The sequence below is a fragment of the Drosophila sulfurigaster genome, chromosome 2R, assembly GCF_023558435.1.
Source record: "Drosophila sulfurigaster albostrigata strain 15112-1811.04 chromosome 2R, ASM2355843v2, whole genome shotgun sequence".
Classification (NCBI taxonomy): Eukaryota; Metazoa; Arthropoda; class Insecta; order Diptera; family Drosophilidae; genus Drosophila; species Drosophila sulfurigaster.
The window spans coordinates 25,805,727-25,823,485 of NC_084882.1; the positions used below are offsets into that span (position 1 = coordinate 25,805,727).

Below are 17,759 nucleotides of genomic sequence, written 5' to 3' on the forward strand. Positions count from 1 at the left end.
TCGGTTGCGATTCGGTTGCGATTCGGTTGCGATTCGCATGCGATTCGGTTGCGATTCGCATGCGATTCGCCAGCGATTCGGTTGCGATTCGGTTGCGATTCGCTTGCGATTCGGTTGCGATTCGCATGCGATTCGCCTGCGATTCGCATGCGATTCGCCTGCGATTCGGTTGCGATTCGCTTGCGATTCGCCTGCGATTCGCTTGCGATTCGCATGCGATTCGGTTGCGATTCGCCTGCGATACGCATGCGATTCGCCTGCGATTCGCCTGCGATTCGCCTGCGATACGCATGCGATTCGCCTGCGATTCGGTTGCGATTCGCATGCGATTCGGTTGCGATTCGCCTGCGATCCGGTTGCGATTCGCTTGCGATTCGGTTGCGATTCGGGTGCGATTCGCATGCGATTCGCTTGCGATTCGCCTGCGATTCGCCTGCGATTCGCTTGCGATTCGCATGCGATTCGGTTGCGAATTGGTTGCGATTCGGTTGCGATTCGCTTGCGATCCGTGTGGGATCCGTCTGCGATCCGCGTGCGAACCGCGTGCGATCCGCGTGCGAACCGCTTGCGATCCGCGTGCGATCCGCTTGCGATACGCGTGCGATCCGCCTTCGATCCGCTTGCGATCCGTGTGGGATTCGCCTGCGATCCGCGTGCGAACCGCTTGCGATCCGCTGCGATCCGCGTGCGATCCGCGTGCGATCCGCTTGCGATCCGCGTGCGAACCGCTTGCGATCCGCGTGCGAACCGCTTGCGATCCGCGTGCGAACCGCTTGCGATCCGCGTGCGATCCGCTTGCGATCCGCTTGCGATCCGCGTGTGATCCGCGTGCGATCCGCCTGCGATCCGCTTGCGATCCGCGTGACTGGAGTTGGGAATGAAAATTCTGATATAGATATTCATGTGGAACTTGGTGAGATTAATAACTATTATTAACTGGCGATTCTCTAATAGTTCAAATTCACATTTAAACAGATAAGAGTCCATGGAGAACATCACACAATATAGCAGTCGAACATATTTATAAGGCAGCCGATGTGCTTTACAGAAATTTTAGTGAAACTTGGGTCTCTGTAGGCACAATTACTAATAAACTTATTCCAATTATATGCTTAATTCATTCAATATTGAAGTCGATGTTAATTTCTCAGATCGATTTTCATCACCGCATGATGATTTGCTCAATTATTTCTTTGATTTGCAGCCCATTGGTAAGATACGCATTTGGAAAGTTTTAAAAAAATAAATAACTAAATATTTATGTTATACAGCTCGTTATATGATTCACTATTTGCGTCGTAGAACAAGAAGTCTTGAACTTCAGCAGCATCTTCGTAGTCATCATCACTCTTTGATGGTTGTCTATTTTCTACAAATCAAAAACCTCCTTCTGCAAGTTGTGACAATGGGTGAAGACTATGAGATAAATGTGGAAAGTAAGTTCCAAGGCTATCCAGTATATTCTTTAACATCGTTTAACAATTTTTGTTAAATTTATTCTTTTAGATAAATTGAAAATAAAAAGACTTGTAGCCAACACCAAAAATACTAAATACATCTTAAAGGAATATTTAAAATTTTATGCAAACTTCGATTATAATAAATAAGCGATTTGCCCTTATTATGGGACATGGATAACTAGAGCAAAACTGACGCATTTAATACCAAAGTCGTGAGTATTCTATTTTTAAACTCTTTAAATACAATTAAATTGTTTATTTGCTTATAGCTTCGATTTTAAAATTGCCTCATTCATTAAGCCAATTGTCATTCAAGACATTTTGCAGATATACTACAATAAGGCAAGGAGTATCAAACTTGAACATTTTACGAAATTCTTATTAAATACAGATTTACTTTAATGCTTTTGTTAATATAAGATTTATGACTAGTCTTGTGTGGAAATATCAAGTTCTATATGAAATCAGCTCATAACCAAAATTTGTTGCATACTTTTATGAGAAGCGCAAATGTTTTAAAAGATGCCGAGAAGTAGGCAAAGTTTTTTGTAATTGTTTTGTAAACGTACGAAAAAATAAATACATATGTAAATAAAATAGTAATCCTCATATTTGTGTTGAGGTTTGGTTTATTTTTATATATTTGATACTCCTGTGATGTTAAGGTACTTTAAATTTGCTGTACAGATTCTTCACTTAATAAAAAAAAAATCGCAGGCTCCGCGATTTATTCTTTTTTTATTTATTAATTTAGTTTAAATAATTTTTTAATTATTCAAAATATTTTAAAAACATAACATAAGTTGTGTTTTCAAACATTTTCTTCAAGCAACTTAAAATAGGGGATATTTTTCTTGGTCAATAGAATATCATAGACGCACTTGGACAAAATATTGAAAAAAACCTACTTATTCGCCTCGCGATTTATTCGCGCGCGCGATTCGCCCCGCGGTTTATTCGCGAGCCGCGATTATACTTCAATACTTTAATTATTATATTCAAATATTTTAAAAATATAACATAAGTGTTTTCAAACATTCGCCCGCGATTCGCCCCGCGATTTATTCGCGTGATTTATTCGCGAGCGATTCGCTCGCCATTTTTTCGCATTATTATTTAAATGATATTAGAAAAAAAGTTCAAATGCAAAAACCTTAGTTATTTAATAATACTTCAATTGTGTTTTCAAACATTTTCTCGCCCCGCGATTTATTCGCGCGCGATTCGCCTGCGATTCACCCGCGATTCGCGCGCGATTATTAGTATTTAATAATACTTCAATTATAATATTCAAATATTTTAAAAATATAACATAACATAACATAAATCGCGGGGCGGTTTCGCCCGCGAATAAAACATAACATCCGCAGGCGGATCGCAGGCGGATCGCAGGCGGATCGCAGGCGGATCGCACGCGGATCGCAGGCGGATCGCACGCGGATCACACGCGGATCACACGCGGATCGCAAGCGGATCGCACGCGGATCGCACGCGGATCACACGCGGATCACACGCGGATCACACGCGGATCGCACGCGGATCGCAGGCGGATTATTATTATTAAATTTACTCGCCCTGCGATTATTAGTTATTTAATAACACTTCAATTATTATATTCAAATATTTTAAATCCGCCTTCGATCCGCCTTCGATCCGCCTGCGATCGCGAGTGAATCGCGCGCGAATCGCGGGCGGATCGCAGGCGAGTAAATCGCGGGGCGAGAAAATGTTTGAAAACACAACTTATGTTATATTTTTAAAATATTTGAATATTATAATTGAAGTATTATTAAATAACTAAGGTTTGAACTTTTTTTCAAAAATCATTTAAATAATAATGCGAATAAATCGCGAGCGAATCGCGAATAAATCGCGGGGCGAGAAAATGTTTGAAAACACAATCGCGAGCGAATCGCAAGCGGATCGCGGGTGAATCGCGAGCGAATCGCGGGTGAATCGCAGGCGAATCGCGAATAAATCGCGGGGCGAGAAAATGTTTGAAAACACAATCGTGAGCGAATCGCAGGCGGATCGCGAGCGAATCGCGCGCGATAACAAAATAAAAGTTCGCTATATGCAGAGTGCATATGTAAATGTATGTGTGTGTATTAGAAATGGAGCATAATATTTCTTAAAAAAATACGTATCAATGCTTGCGGCAATTGCTCTGTGATAAGGCCAAATGGCTGTAGAAACCGTGAGTGGTTTTGGCCCTTTCACGGATTAGAATCCATTTTCTGTACCGTCTGTAACACACACTCTCTCTCACACACACATACGCATATTACTGTCCTGTTTAGGTGTAGGTGATATTTTGAAATGGGATAAGGAGACAACAAGTCCGACACACCCGACAAGCGTCACCATCTAACACATTGTGTATGTGTGTGTGTGTGTGTGTGCGCGTTTGTTGGTGTCTGTATGGGTGTGAGTTTGTGTGTGAGTTGGAACATCCATAAGTGTCATGTTCGGTATCCTCATTCATCCTTGGCGTGCACGCACGTTTTTTGCGCCCTTTTTGTTTTATTATGTGCACGAATTTCTATATATGCTCTATATATGTATATACACACACACGCACACACACAACAGTATGTATGTGAGTGTGTGAGAGTGTGCGTGAGTGCGAGCCAAATAAATTCCGTAGCGCTAGAACCAAAGATTTATTATCAAATTAAATTTCTGACACAATTTATTGCTTTATCTCTCGCCAAACATAGTTCTTTTGCCTCTCGGCAGCAGCAGCAGCAGCAGCAGCAACTGCCACCGCATCAGCAACACCAAGAGCAAACACCACCAACAACAGTCGCCAACATACATCCAAAAAATACCCATCCGAAAACCCATACGAAACCCAAAAAACGAAACCCCATGTATTGAGTCCTGTTTCCCGAAAAAACCTTGCCACTTTCAAGTCCATATCCTGCATATCCAGGATACGCTTCCGCTTTTCCATGCTATTTCTCCGGTAAACAAGCAGCGCAAATTTCATTTTACGTACAATTTTTGTGTTGTTTGCTGTTCTTGTTGTTGTTTTTTGTGTTTTGTTTATAAAATTTATAGAGAACAAATTTGGACAATATGCGCGCATTATTCTCGCGTGTTTCCAACATTTATTTGCTGTTGAGAGCAACACACATGGCACACACACATACTGTGAACACAGTTCATAAAATGCGCCGTCGCATTGCGTTTCGCGCTGAAGTCGAGGGAAGAAGGGCGTCATATAAGACCTGCTGCCTCTTTCCTCATAAATATGATTAATTGAGCTTGCCGCATTTTCATAATTAAGCAGCAGCAGCAGCTTCTTACAAAGTGAGAGAAATGCTCCTTACAAAACTGTATAGTTTATTTTCAATTAGGAGTTTGGAAGGATAACACTTAAAGGAATTTATTAAGAATTGAAAATTTGTATTACAATATTTGTAAATTAGTTTATTCTTATGGAAATGAGTCTACCATTTTCTATTAGATTTTAGAATTTAAGCTGGTTTTAGAATGTTCTGACAATTTATATTGTTGTTGTGGAAAAAATATTAAAATTATAATTGTTTTTGGCTATCGAAATTGTATGCAAAGAGTAATACAATAATTTACATTATATTATTGCGCAATGCCATAAAAAGAGAACTTACAAATAGTGTTTTATGAATTTAAGAAGTATGATGCTTGAAATAATTAATTACGGATTGAGAATGTAATTACAAATCTTTGTAAGTTTGATTTTTGTTGGGGAAATGAAAATAGTATTTATATATATATATATATATATATATATATATATATATATATATATATATATATATATATAAACACTATAAAATTATTGTGAAAAAAGAGTAATATGAAAATAATGATTATTTTTATGTATCAAAAATGTATGCAAAAACAAGTAAGAAAGTTACAGTCAAGTGTGCTCGACTGTGAGATACCCGCTACCCAAATTTAATAAAGTTCATAATATTGCGGTATCATTTTCAAAATATACCGAAAATACTAAAAAAGGCTAAAAATATACCAAATGATATGTTTGGTATATCGATATAGTTCACCATTCAAAATATACCATAGACGGCACAATGTACCAGATTGTCGGCCAAAGCAACTCAGACCCCTAGTAAGTAGGCGTTTTTTCCATACAAAACTATTTCTTTAATAACTTCCACAAATTTTATCTGATCGCAACCAAATTTTCAGGAATCATAACTACTATAGTAATTATTGTATAAACCAAAATTCGCAACTTAGCTTTAAAATTAAGCTTGTTATTCGATTTTTTGATTTGCGGGGCGGAAGTGGGCGTGGCAAAAATTTGAAACAAACTTGATCTGCGTGCAAACATAACAAATGCTGTCGAAAAAAAATTATAGCTCTATCTCTTATAGTCTCTGAGATCTAGGTGTTCATACGGACGGACGGACAGACACACAGACGGACAGACGGACAGACGGACAGACGGACAGACGGACATGGTTATATCGTCTCGGGTGTTGACGCTGATCAAGAATATATATACTTTATTGGGTCGGAGATGCCTCCTTCTACCTGTTACATACATTTCCTGCCGGCACAAAGTTATAATACCCTTCTACCCTATGGGTAGCGGGTATAAATATTACATTTTTTGATATCATTGCTCAAAGTCATAGAAAGAGAGTATAAGAAGGATAATGGTTAAAAGCATTCATTTAGGATTAAATCTCATTATTTATCATGATTTAAATTTACTAATAATTTTGTAAATTACAAAATTGATGTAGAATTAAGAGTATCTTTAACATAATTCTTGTTTTACGTTTCCAAAATGTATTTTATTGCACAAAGTCATAAAAGAGCAGATCAGAAATAAATGCTTTTTATACCCGCTACCCATAGGGTAGAAGGGTATTATAACTTTGTGCCGGCAGGAAATGTATGTAACAAGTAGAAGGAGGCATCTCCGACCCTATAAAGTATATATATTCTTGATCAGCGTCAACAACCGAGGCGATCTAGCCATGTCCGTCTGTCCGTCTGTCCGTCCGTCCGTCTGTCCGTCTGTCCGTATGAACACCTAGATCTCAGAGACTATAAGAGATAGAGCTATAATTTTTTTTCGATAGCATTTGTTATGTTTGCACGCAGATCAAGTTTGTTTCAAATTTTTGCCACGCCCACTTCCGCCCCCGCAAATCAAAAAAATCGAATAACAAGCGTAATTTTAAAGCTAAGTTTGTGAATTTTGGTATATATACTAATAACTATAGTAGTTATGATTCCTTAGTTGCGATCAGATAAAAATTGTAGAAGTTATTAAAGAAATACTTTTGTATGGGCAAAAACGCCTACTTACTAGGGGTCTGAGTTGTGCCGTCCATGGTTTTTTGAATGCGGTACTATATCGATATACCACATATACCATTTCGGTATATTTTGTATATATATATTTGCATTATATGTGGTATATTTTGAGAATAATACCGCAAAATATATTGCTTTTAATCAAATTGGGTAGCGGGTATCTCACAGTCGTGTACACTCGACTGTAGCTTTCTTACTTGTTTAAAAATTGATTTGAAGAGTAATACGATATTTGACTATACTTTGCTTATCAATAAAATAAGAAAGCGACTTACATATAATGCATTTGTATGCTCAGCAATAATTAGAAGAAAAAACACACAAATACATATAAATAAATAAAATGAATCTATAAATATCTAGAGAAGAACCTTGAACCTTGAAAATGTGTAGTAGACGACACAGAAGATGCTTGTGTTTCATCGAGTCAGTCGAGCTGCAATTGGGCTCGTTAATTCACGCGTTGAGGGTATAAATTATATAATATGCCCCGGGGCGGGACACCCACTAAATTAAAAATGATATAACGATGCCGCGGGTGGCAAATAAAAGTGCCGTCGCGTCGGTCTCTCTGAAGGCAGTTGAAGTTGCCTAATTAATTTCCATTACAACGTGCCACGAGTTGCAAATTTGCAACGCACGCTGGAGACACACAACAAAGCAGCAAAAGAGAATATAACAAAAAAAAACCGAATTACAAATGAAAAACTCGCGACAAAAATCCAAAAATACATATGTGGGTGTGTGGGAAGAGTGAGGAGGGAAGCTTGAGAGCAAGGTGGGGTGTGGTTGAGAGCATGGCGATTAAATTAAGTGGCGCATTAACAATTGCAGTGGCAGGGAGTTAAACTAAATCATTTTGACGCCACTCGCGTCGCGTCACAATTCACACAAAAAATTCGTGTAGTGAAAAGTTGCAGGCTGCTTTTTTTTTGGGCCAATTTGTCAAGTTGGCAATTGGCCGCACTTTGAAGGGTTGATGGGGGTTGATGCAACAACAACAACAACAACGTGGCAATGGCAGCTTCTTCTTTAGACCAAAACGTGGCACTCAGTAAAATTGGCTCATTTGCATTCGAAATTTAAATTAATGCAAAACCGCTGAAAATGGCAAAGTTGGGCAAAACTTTTACTACCGGCCGCTGGATGCCGCTGCTTGCTGCTCGCCACTTGCCACTTGCCGCAGTTGCCTGTTGGCTACTGCTTTCTGTGTGGCGGTGGCGGTGGCGGTGTCGGTGGCGGTGTGAAGGGACGGCGATCATAAATATTCGCTGGCGCTCGTTAGAATGGACGCGAAAGCGAACGCGACTTCCTTACTAACTACGCACCGCAGGAAAATCAAGTGGGGAAAATGCTGCGGCAGCAGCTGCTAGCGCACCAGCGGAAAATATGTGGCCAGGGCCAGGCGGCAACTTTCTTGCCGCAGTTCCTTATTTCTTATTCCCAGGAGCCGCAACGAACGTCCATGCCCCACCATGCCCCACTGCCACCACCAACAACAACAACAGCAACAGCAACACGAACAAACAGCACAACATTAGGAGCAGGGTGGCAGCATCAGCGACAACGGAAAGAGGGGGGAAAGTGGAGGTTGTGTGTAAGTGTGTGCGTTGAGAGCGCGCGTAGAACATCTTACTCGCTTTTTAAAATGTCCAATAAAAATTGCCGACACATTTCGCCCATATTTCTTCGGAATCCCATATAAATCACGCGCTGTAATCCCTCATGCTATCGCCGCGTCGTCTTTGGCTGCTGCCGCTGTCGACTTTGCCACAGCACCAGCCAGAGACGGGTCTGCGGGTCTTCTGCGACTGAGACTCAGTCCGAGTGATGCTGCTGTGCGGGGGAAAAAGTCAGGGGGAAGCTCTTTGGGTTCGGGTCTGAGTTTGGCAGTTTTGGCAATAAGAAAGTTTTTCTTTTCTTTTGGTATGGTTGGGTCTTTCACTCTCTCTCTCTCTTTCTCTGCATTGGCTTTGTTTAGGTCCCGTGCCTCCTCCATGAAGTTGGCACTGTGAGTGGGTCTCACTTCGTCTCTTCAACTGAGGGTTGCTTTGGGTATGTGTGTGTGTGGGTGTGTTTGTGTGCGTGTGCTCCAAGGCCTCATTATGGAGCCTGCGATTATTTGAAATTGCAAAAGTTTATTCATTGTGGGCGGGCAGGAATGTGTGGCATACGTAAAATTGGAAGATGTATGTGTTCAACACAGATAAATCAATATCAATACATGTGCTGAATTCAGATTTAAATGTGCTACTGTTCTGCTCGAAATTATCAGTGCCATTAAAATGTATTTTTACGCACAGAAGATATATTATATTCTTTTTTTTTTTGAGGGAATATTTAAAAAACAAAATTGCGGCAATTCTTCAAGGATGCAAAAAGGATTTGAATATAAGAATTATGTGAGTTACTTGAAGTATTTTATGTTTGTTAAAGTTACGCAAATTTGCTAGAATTCGAGTTTATAAATTATTAAGAAAACGTCTGTTTTCAATAGTCTTCATAGATATTATTTAATAATATTATAAATTTTTTTTTAATTATTTTACATTTTTTAAAACATATTTTATTCTTTAAAAAATGATGAATATAATACTAAATATAATTTTCAACTATTCAAAATTTTTGAAGAAAATTTTTGAAATTAATTTAAAAATGTAAAAGGATCTGTTAAGTTATATGAAAATTACTTTGTTCCTTACCAAGTTAATTGCAGTAAAATTCGAATGTATTTATTTTATATAGTGTTACTGATATTATTTATTTATATTCGCGTTTTTCACATTAATTTGTTTTTAAATAGTAAAATAATAATTTATTATTTTGTTTACAAAATGTCTTGCCGTATAAATCTATGATTTGAAAAGCATTTCCTTAGCTGGCCTTCTATTGTAAGAGAACAAAGTCGAAGGACATTGTTGGCAATACTTATCCACAAACAATTGACAGGTGAAAATGATTTGAAAAAGCATTGAAAACAATCAGTGACCTTGACCTTAATGGGAAAGTAAGTCGCGTTTGCCATTATCTGACCATTGTCCACGGTCCGATAGAAATTATAGACATTACGCGTTATTGGGTCACAGCCAACACACACACACACTTTTACTTTTACTTTCCGTCTGCTCTCACAGGTAGTTCCATTAATTCGGCCATAAAACAATGTACAATTCTCCAACCCAAAGGCAACTGTCGACCGGAAAGTGTCGCGCAACATTTTGAATGCTCGAGACTCATTGAGGAGGCAATAAAACTGAGATTTTCCCTGCTGCTGAGCTGAGCTGACCGTGCGGTGAGGTCATGCCGAAAATATGCATTACAGACTGCCATGGAAAGGGAGAGAAAGAGAGTGAGAAAGATAGAATGAGAGAGAGAGAGAGAGAGAGAGAGCGAATGCAGGACTGCGCTTTGAACGAGAAGAAGGCGATGCCAACATTTCGATAAGATAAGTGGACGTTGCCAACTAAAATGTCATAAATCTCGGCGCTAAGGATGCCTGTTAAAACGCAGCGAGGAAAGAAAAATCAGAAGAAAGCACAGAAACAAGAAGAGATGCCAAGTGAAAGAGTTGTCGCTGTTGGCTCGCGTCGCTTAGGTGCTTCGACTGCTTTGGGGAAGAAGCTTGGCGGGGTCAGCGACGAGGTCCAAAAATACACTTGACATACACGAGTATCGTGTTGTGTTCGCGTATGTGACACACACACACACACATACACACAAGAGTGCGCTGATTTATTTTCCCGTTTTGCAGCAGATTTCTTGATGCAGTATTCGTAAACTCGTAAGCAGACGGCAGGCGGCAAACAAGATGAATGCGATGAATGGCGACCAGGCGACTCTTGGCCATTGGCATAGCCTTTGAATACCCAAAAAAATACAACGAAACACACTCACACACACACGCACACACACAAAATAAAACTAGATTCCAACAATGTTCGCGCTTCAATTGCACACAGTCGTAATGAGCACAGTTCACATTGTGATACAAATACAATCTCTATAGTGATATAATAAACCTGAAACTATAACATTTTTTATACAAGCATTACACAAATATTTAATTAAATAAATAGATAACATATATAAATAATAGTTGTAGTTTGCTTAAGCTGAAAGGCAAAACTTATGTAAAAAGTACAGAATCCAAAGTTTTAAAATATTTTATATTATTTTTGAAATAAAAAATAAAATAAAAATGAAACAAAAACACTGAAACATAGAATAAGAACCAATATATGTATTTTAAATAATATGTAGAATACAATAAATATATATATATATTATTATATTTTGATTTTTCTGACATAAATGAAAAAAATACAAAGATAAAAAAGCTGAACTATATTTTTGGCAACATAAAAATAAAATATAAATATTATTAGAAGCACTAAAAGTTGTTATACAAAAATTATACTATAAGTGTATACTGCTTATCCTGTAAAAAATAAACTAAACCTAAACTGTTAGGTTAAAACAAAATCAAATTTCAAATAATTTATTAATACTGTTACAATATACATATATCAAAATGTTTAAATAGTTAGATCCCGCTGAAATACAAAACATATGTATGTGGAAAGTGTAGAAATAAAATATGTAATTTAAAATAATTTTTTAAAGTAGAAATTAAAAAATTAAATTTAAAATTAATTTTGATTGCATTTTTATTTTATTATTTTAAAATTAATAAACAAACTTGAAACAATTAAAATGTTTTTTACAACCTTTGTAAATTTACGCTTTAGCTTCTAAAGCATTTTAATTATATTCACTGAATTTCAATTGATGCAGCCTCAGATTATAGAGTTAGACTATAAAAATGTGTTAGCTTATTATATGAAATCGATGGTGTGAGTGTACGTGTAAATGTAAGTGTGAGTGTGTGTGTGTGTTCCACCCTCTATGGAATAGAGCGCAGGCAATGGCGGTAACAAGAAGAAGAAGAATAAGGGCACTCGACAAACGACGCCATGGAAACCCTTAATACCCATCATAGATCAACCATTTTGGTCGTAAATTACATTTGGAAATCTCTAATTTGTTTTGCTCCGAAAGGTGAAATCCTTTCTCAAAATCCCTTTTACTGACTTTTTACTTGTCGCTTTTGTTGTTGATTTCGAAGTGCGGCGAATGTAAGATTAAAGTGAAATGGATTTTGTTTTGATCCAAAGAAAACTAATCAATAAAAAACAAACACAACTTTTTTTCCAACTATGTTTTGCAATAAAGAATATCTTCATTGTGGCACTTGAAAAGTGAATTTAAATATGAATGTCGGCAGAGTGAATTAATTAACAAGCAGCTCACGTTGAATGCAACGAATTAAAAGACAATATCATCAATTATGTTATTACCATGAAAAGGCATTTGGCTGGCAAGGTCTGTTCACCTGTTGAATTCTTTGGCATTGCAGAACTCTGAAGAATTCGCAAAAGGCCTAAACTAAAAGTAAAATTCGCCGACTTTGGCATAATTCACAGTGTGCAATGCGTGTCTCGCATATTGCAGACAAAAATGGAGCCAGCTATGCATAAATAAAGAAGCGGACATGCTAAGGATCGCTGAACATATATCTCAGTATTGTACGATCGTGAGTTATGGGTTGTCACCTGTCTGTCGGTGGCTGTCAAATTGAAAGTGGATTGAACCACGTTGTGTTCGCTGAGTAATCGTAATCTCTTATCGATTGCCGATAAGAATATCAATTAATGTCAATCGCTAACTGACTTTTTGTGTGTCCTGTGTGTCCTGTGGCCGCACACTAAACACCCGATCAAACGCATGTTCCGATCAACCAGATTGTTGATCTCGCAATCTCAGATCACAGATCGTGTGCTGCAAGTTCTTTTTACAGCTTTGCGATTTTAATGAAAATTAATTGCGCCACCAAAGTCGTGTGTTTTGGTCGCATTTAATTGCATTTTACACTCGCAACGCAACGCAACGCAACGAGTTAAGACGATGCCAGACAGCAGCTCGCACCTTCCTTAACTCGACGGCTAATTTATCAAAATGCTAAGAATGTACGCTAAACCCAAAACCCCCGACCAACAACCAACTCTTGTATGTCTGTAGGAACAAGCACATGATTAATTTCTGACAAATGTGCGACACAAAAGAGATGTGACACACCTCGCGGTTGGACCACAAGATGGCTGCACTGGCCACCACAAGCTGCAACTCTTCCCGGCATTTTGATCACTTCTACGAACCACACAACCGAGTTGGTTGTGCCTCTCTCTCTCTCTCTCTTTATCTGTGTGTGACAAACTGGTATCCGTTGCGTCTCCATCGAGCGAGTGACTTGAACCTTGCCTCTGGCATCACGTTGCCTCACACAGACTGCACACGCGCTTCGAAATGATCGATTGCAGCTGCCCCAACAGTGCCACAGTCAGAGTCACAGTCGGAGTCAGAGTTGGAGTCAGAGTCAGAGTCTAAATGAGAGAGAGAGCGAGCGTCACGAGAAGGGAACCCGAGACCTGCGGCGAAGGTTTAACCAGCATACTTACATATATCATTCCCTTATCAACTAGACACAACTTTCGCACTAATTCGTACGCATTTTTTATTTCGAGCAAAGCAAACTGATCTGTCGCAGCCCAAAACAAATATAATAAAACAACAACTTCAATGCCAGTTTATAAAGGAAACATGAAATGGGTTATGAACATGAAATGACGTAAAAGTATTAGTAGAAAAAATACATGACGAAAATTTTTTTAATGTATTTTGTGCTATTTAATAAGTTAATAAGAAATATTTTACAAAACTATTATAAAAGATATTACAATTTTTTATAAAAAATAAAGATACATTTAATTGAAGTATTTTCGGATTTTATCACTAGAATTTAAACACTTCTCTTACAAAAATCAAGAACTCAATTATTTATATGTTAATAAGTCACATTTAAAATAATGGTAAAAATAGTAAACGGATATTTGTCGAATAAATTGTAATGGGAATAACATATTTCCGACATTTTTCTAGCGAATTAATTAAGTCTAAATACAAGAGCACTCACAAAACTCAATTAACAATCATATATGTATACTTCAAATTTTAATAATTCTTAATATGTAAACAAGTTTAATGAAGACTTTTTCCCAGCTAAGTATTGAACTAATAATTTACATTTATAATTTACATTTATTCGTATAAATAAAATAAGCTACTACTAACAAAGATAACAAAAGATATAAGCAACATACATCTAAATGCAAACACCGAAGTAAAATAAATAAAAATGTATAAGAACATTCTTTAATAAACACTTCAAATTTAAATATTAATTTAAACCCTTAAAATGTATTATGCTCAATTAGAAGAGAATAATTTATTATTTGAGCATTTAGGAATTTAAAAAGACATGTGTATTATTATTTGGTTATTATACCAACAGAAAAAAAGAAGGCAACCTGCTATCATTCATGGCACAAACACTAAACGAGACAATAAAGATAAGTCCAAAATGGAGCATATTAAAAAAAAGTGTACGCGAGGTGAGAGCGCAACAAGCGTTCACATATGTCTGAGTAAAATGTGCTGCCTAAAAAGGAAATTCCCAGACAACCAAAAAAACAACTCATATTCATCTGTGTGGGTTTGGAGGGGTGAGTCGTTGGTCAGCGGACGATGGCCGATGGCCGGTTGTGCGGTCAAGTCCCAAGTGGATGTTTGCCTGACCTTTTACCGCTTAATTGTGCAACATTTGCTGGCCGGCAATTATTTGATAAGCGCCTCACATTTGAACAGAGGCAAATAAATTGTCTTGCCGCAAAATAAATTCAAAGAAAACTGGCAAATGTTTAACTTTGGCCTCTGTCCTGGGTAAGTTTTGTTGCAGCCAGTGCACTTTTGGGGTCTCCCACAAGGACAGCCTTAAGGAAACTCGGCATTTTGAGTACATAAATTTAACTCTCTCTCTCGGTTCTGCTCTATTCTATGCTGTTTTGTTTGCAGTCATAAAACTACAAAACAATTTAAAAAATGTTGCAGCAGCAAATTAATGAATGTGCGTCTGCGGCAGCAACCGACTTGGCTGCTTCACTCGTTAAGTCCTGCGAGACTGCGAGAGAAAGTTCTTAAACTTTTCTTTTGCCTTTTTGGCAAAATCTCATTTGACTATTGTTAAGCACAAATCGAATATATGCAATTATTTAAGTTACGAGTTAATTTTGCTGGTGCCAATAAAGTCCGTAGTTGATATTCTACATAACAGACAGCCACATGAACAACTTGGCCATAAAACTTAAAACATGGCCAAATGAGGAACACAAAAAACCACTGAAAAACAAAAGTAAAATAAAAACTACATACAAGATGAAGTTTCTTGGCTCAGAGTGATGTAGTCAACGGAGAAACCCAAAAAGCCAGTCTAACCACAAGAAGTAAAGTTTTCATTTTTGGTCCAAGCGAATGTTGTGGGCACTCGGAGAGCGAAGGATGTAGAGATGTGGGGCGTTGGGTTGTTTTTCATGTGTTGCCCTCTCTTCTCTCTCTCTTCCCACGCTCTCCCTGTTGCCCTTGGCGTGTGACAAACTATCTTAATGGCTTTTCGCAGCTTGGCGGCTGTTAAATGCGAATTTAATTAATTGGACACTTAAGTTAACGACATTTCTTTGCTCGCTTCTTTGACTGACTCCTTCGACTGCACACGGCGACGATTTTGATTAATTGGCCCAAGGAGCACACGCAGACTCCACATGAAGGCGAGCAAGAGCAACAGCAGCAGTAGCCCCAGCAATTGCTACAGAGACAACTCGGTAAACTGAGCCCAGTCAAGGTGTTGGATGCTGCTGCAATTTTACAAATGGCCATTGTCAACTTTCTGTACAAAAAAATAAATATTTACGATATATAACATCAGATTATTTTACCTTACAGTATAGCAAAAAATAATAAAAACAGCAATACATTTTCAGCTCAATTTATACTATTTTGTAATGCTCTCTTTTCATGTACAAAATAAAATAATATATAAATATAAAATATTATGTCAGTAATATTGAACAAATGTATATATCTATATTTAATTTTATTAAAAAAAATATTGTATAAAATACATAAAAAAGAAAATTATTTAGTCAATAGTATAGAATAAAATATATATCCTTATCCAGTGCTATAAACCTAAGTAATATATAATGAAATAAAATAAATTGGTTCATTTCAACATCAAATAAACTATAGTATTTAATGAACATTTACAAATAATATGTATTTACTTTTCAGGGACTAAAATGTGTCACATCTACTTAATTATTATTCTGCTGCAAATTCCAAACTCATTCTCCCTTTCGACTGCGTAAATGATAAATGAGTTCTAATAGTCGCGCTTATTCCTTAATGATTAATAAAGCAATTTTCAAGTTCAAATACAACATAAAGCGCATGTAAAGAGCCCATGGCAACACCTCCACTCATTGCGTACTCTGTGAAATGCAGAATGCAAAACTCTCACTCAGAGCAGCGAAAACGATGTGCTCAAAAAAAATCAACTCGAGTGTAAACTCAAGAGCAAGAGCTCGTAAATTTCGTAAGCGCTGGAAAAGTAAACGCCCATAAACAAAGCAATTTGCCCAGTGCCGCAGAATCAGTTTCTGAATGAAAAGCCACGTGTAGCCATAAATTTGACAGTGCTCTGAACCAGTTCGCAATGCAGCGCGCTCTCCTCTAACAGGTTTCTCATTATGCCAGTGCTGGGTAAGGCCAGCGAGGTGCGAAGGAAAATGCATAAATATTTGCTTGTATTTTGGCAGCTTTTGAATTGTTAGCGGCTTTGTGGCATTTTCCAACACGTGAAATGGGCGGAGACTGATTGGCCGCCTCGCTCACACTGCAGTGTGAGGGCGCCCGCGTTTAATTACTTCCCTTTCTTTCTGCCGCCAACAACACAACTCAAGCATATGCTTGACACAGAAACAGCTGCTCTCTCTCTTTCGCTCTCGCACGCTCGCTCTCTGAGAGAGTGCGCAGTGCCACCCTGTATGTGTGTATGCGTGTGTGTGTGTGCAGGCAGAAGATGAAGTTGCCAGCAATAAACCATTCCCGGCAGCTATAAAGCATTGCAAGCGAGACGGCGCTATGGCGGCGTGTGTGCACAAACGTGATGCAATACGGCAGCTGAGAGAGCCAGCGACATCGTAAATTTGTGCGCGTGTGCGTGATTTATATCGTGCTGCTGCTGCTCTGCCGCTGCGCTGCACTGCTCTGCCGCAGTTGCTGTCGCGTCGCAGCCATCATGGCCGGGCAGAGCGCAGACTGCGACTGCGCTCGTAATTCTCCCGCTTAATGGTTTGTTTACATCATAAATAAATATGGCTGTGCTGCGAGAGCCGAGTCTGCGTGTTGGGAGCATCGCTGCGTTTTGGCGCGCGTTCTCAGCCAGGTTGATGTTGTCTTGTTGTTACCAAATTTTGCAGCAGCTGTGACGTCAGCGTCAACTACTATTGAGCCGAAGTCGAGTTCAAAGCAAAATGATCATCGTTAACAGGTAATTACAATTGATATTGACAACGATAATTGACAATAAACACCTGGTTTCTTATGACAAGAATATCTCAATTCAATAATTTATAGATTAGTGATCAGTTGTAAGATATAGAAGTAAATAATAGTGGGAACAAATTGGAATAATTGGAAAATAATTTATCAATTAATTAGCATAGAATTTTTTTTATAAAAAGACCTAATTAATATAATTTCCACAGAGAGAAAAATTATGTTCTTCGAACTCAAATAAATATGTAAAGTTTGAGAACATTTCAATCTTCCTTAAACATCTTGAAACAAGAATTCCAGAATGAAATATTCTTGTAACAAGATTCCAATCTTAAACTTTAAATTTAATATTAAAACAATCTTTTTTCAGAATAAAATTTTGCTTCAAAAATTCTTCAACCTCCTTAGAAATATAAAAGTTGATAATTTGATTTTATTTCTTTTTAACAT

The 17,759-nt window shown here is 37.9% G+C and overlaps 1 long non-coding RNA gene across 1 annotated transcript; it reads left to right on the forward strand.

Annotated features, from left to right (window-relative positions):
• The first annotated feature begins 862 nt into the window (after window positions 1–862).
• Window positions 863–2,024, forward strand: LOC133839276 (uncharacterized). Its single transcript, XR_009894086.1, has 5 exons — window positions 863–913; window positions 976–1,211; window positions 1,272–1,436; window positions 1,507–1,672; window positions 1,730–2,024. It is a non-coding gene; the product is annotated as an uncharacterized LOC133839276 (long non-coding RNA).
• The last annotated feature ends 15,735 nt before the right edge of the window (window positions 2,025–17,759 follow it).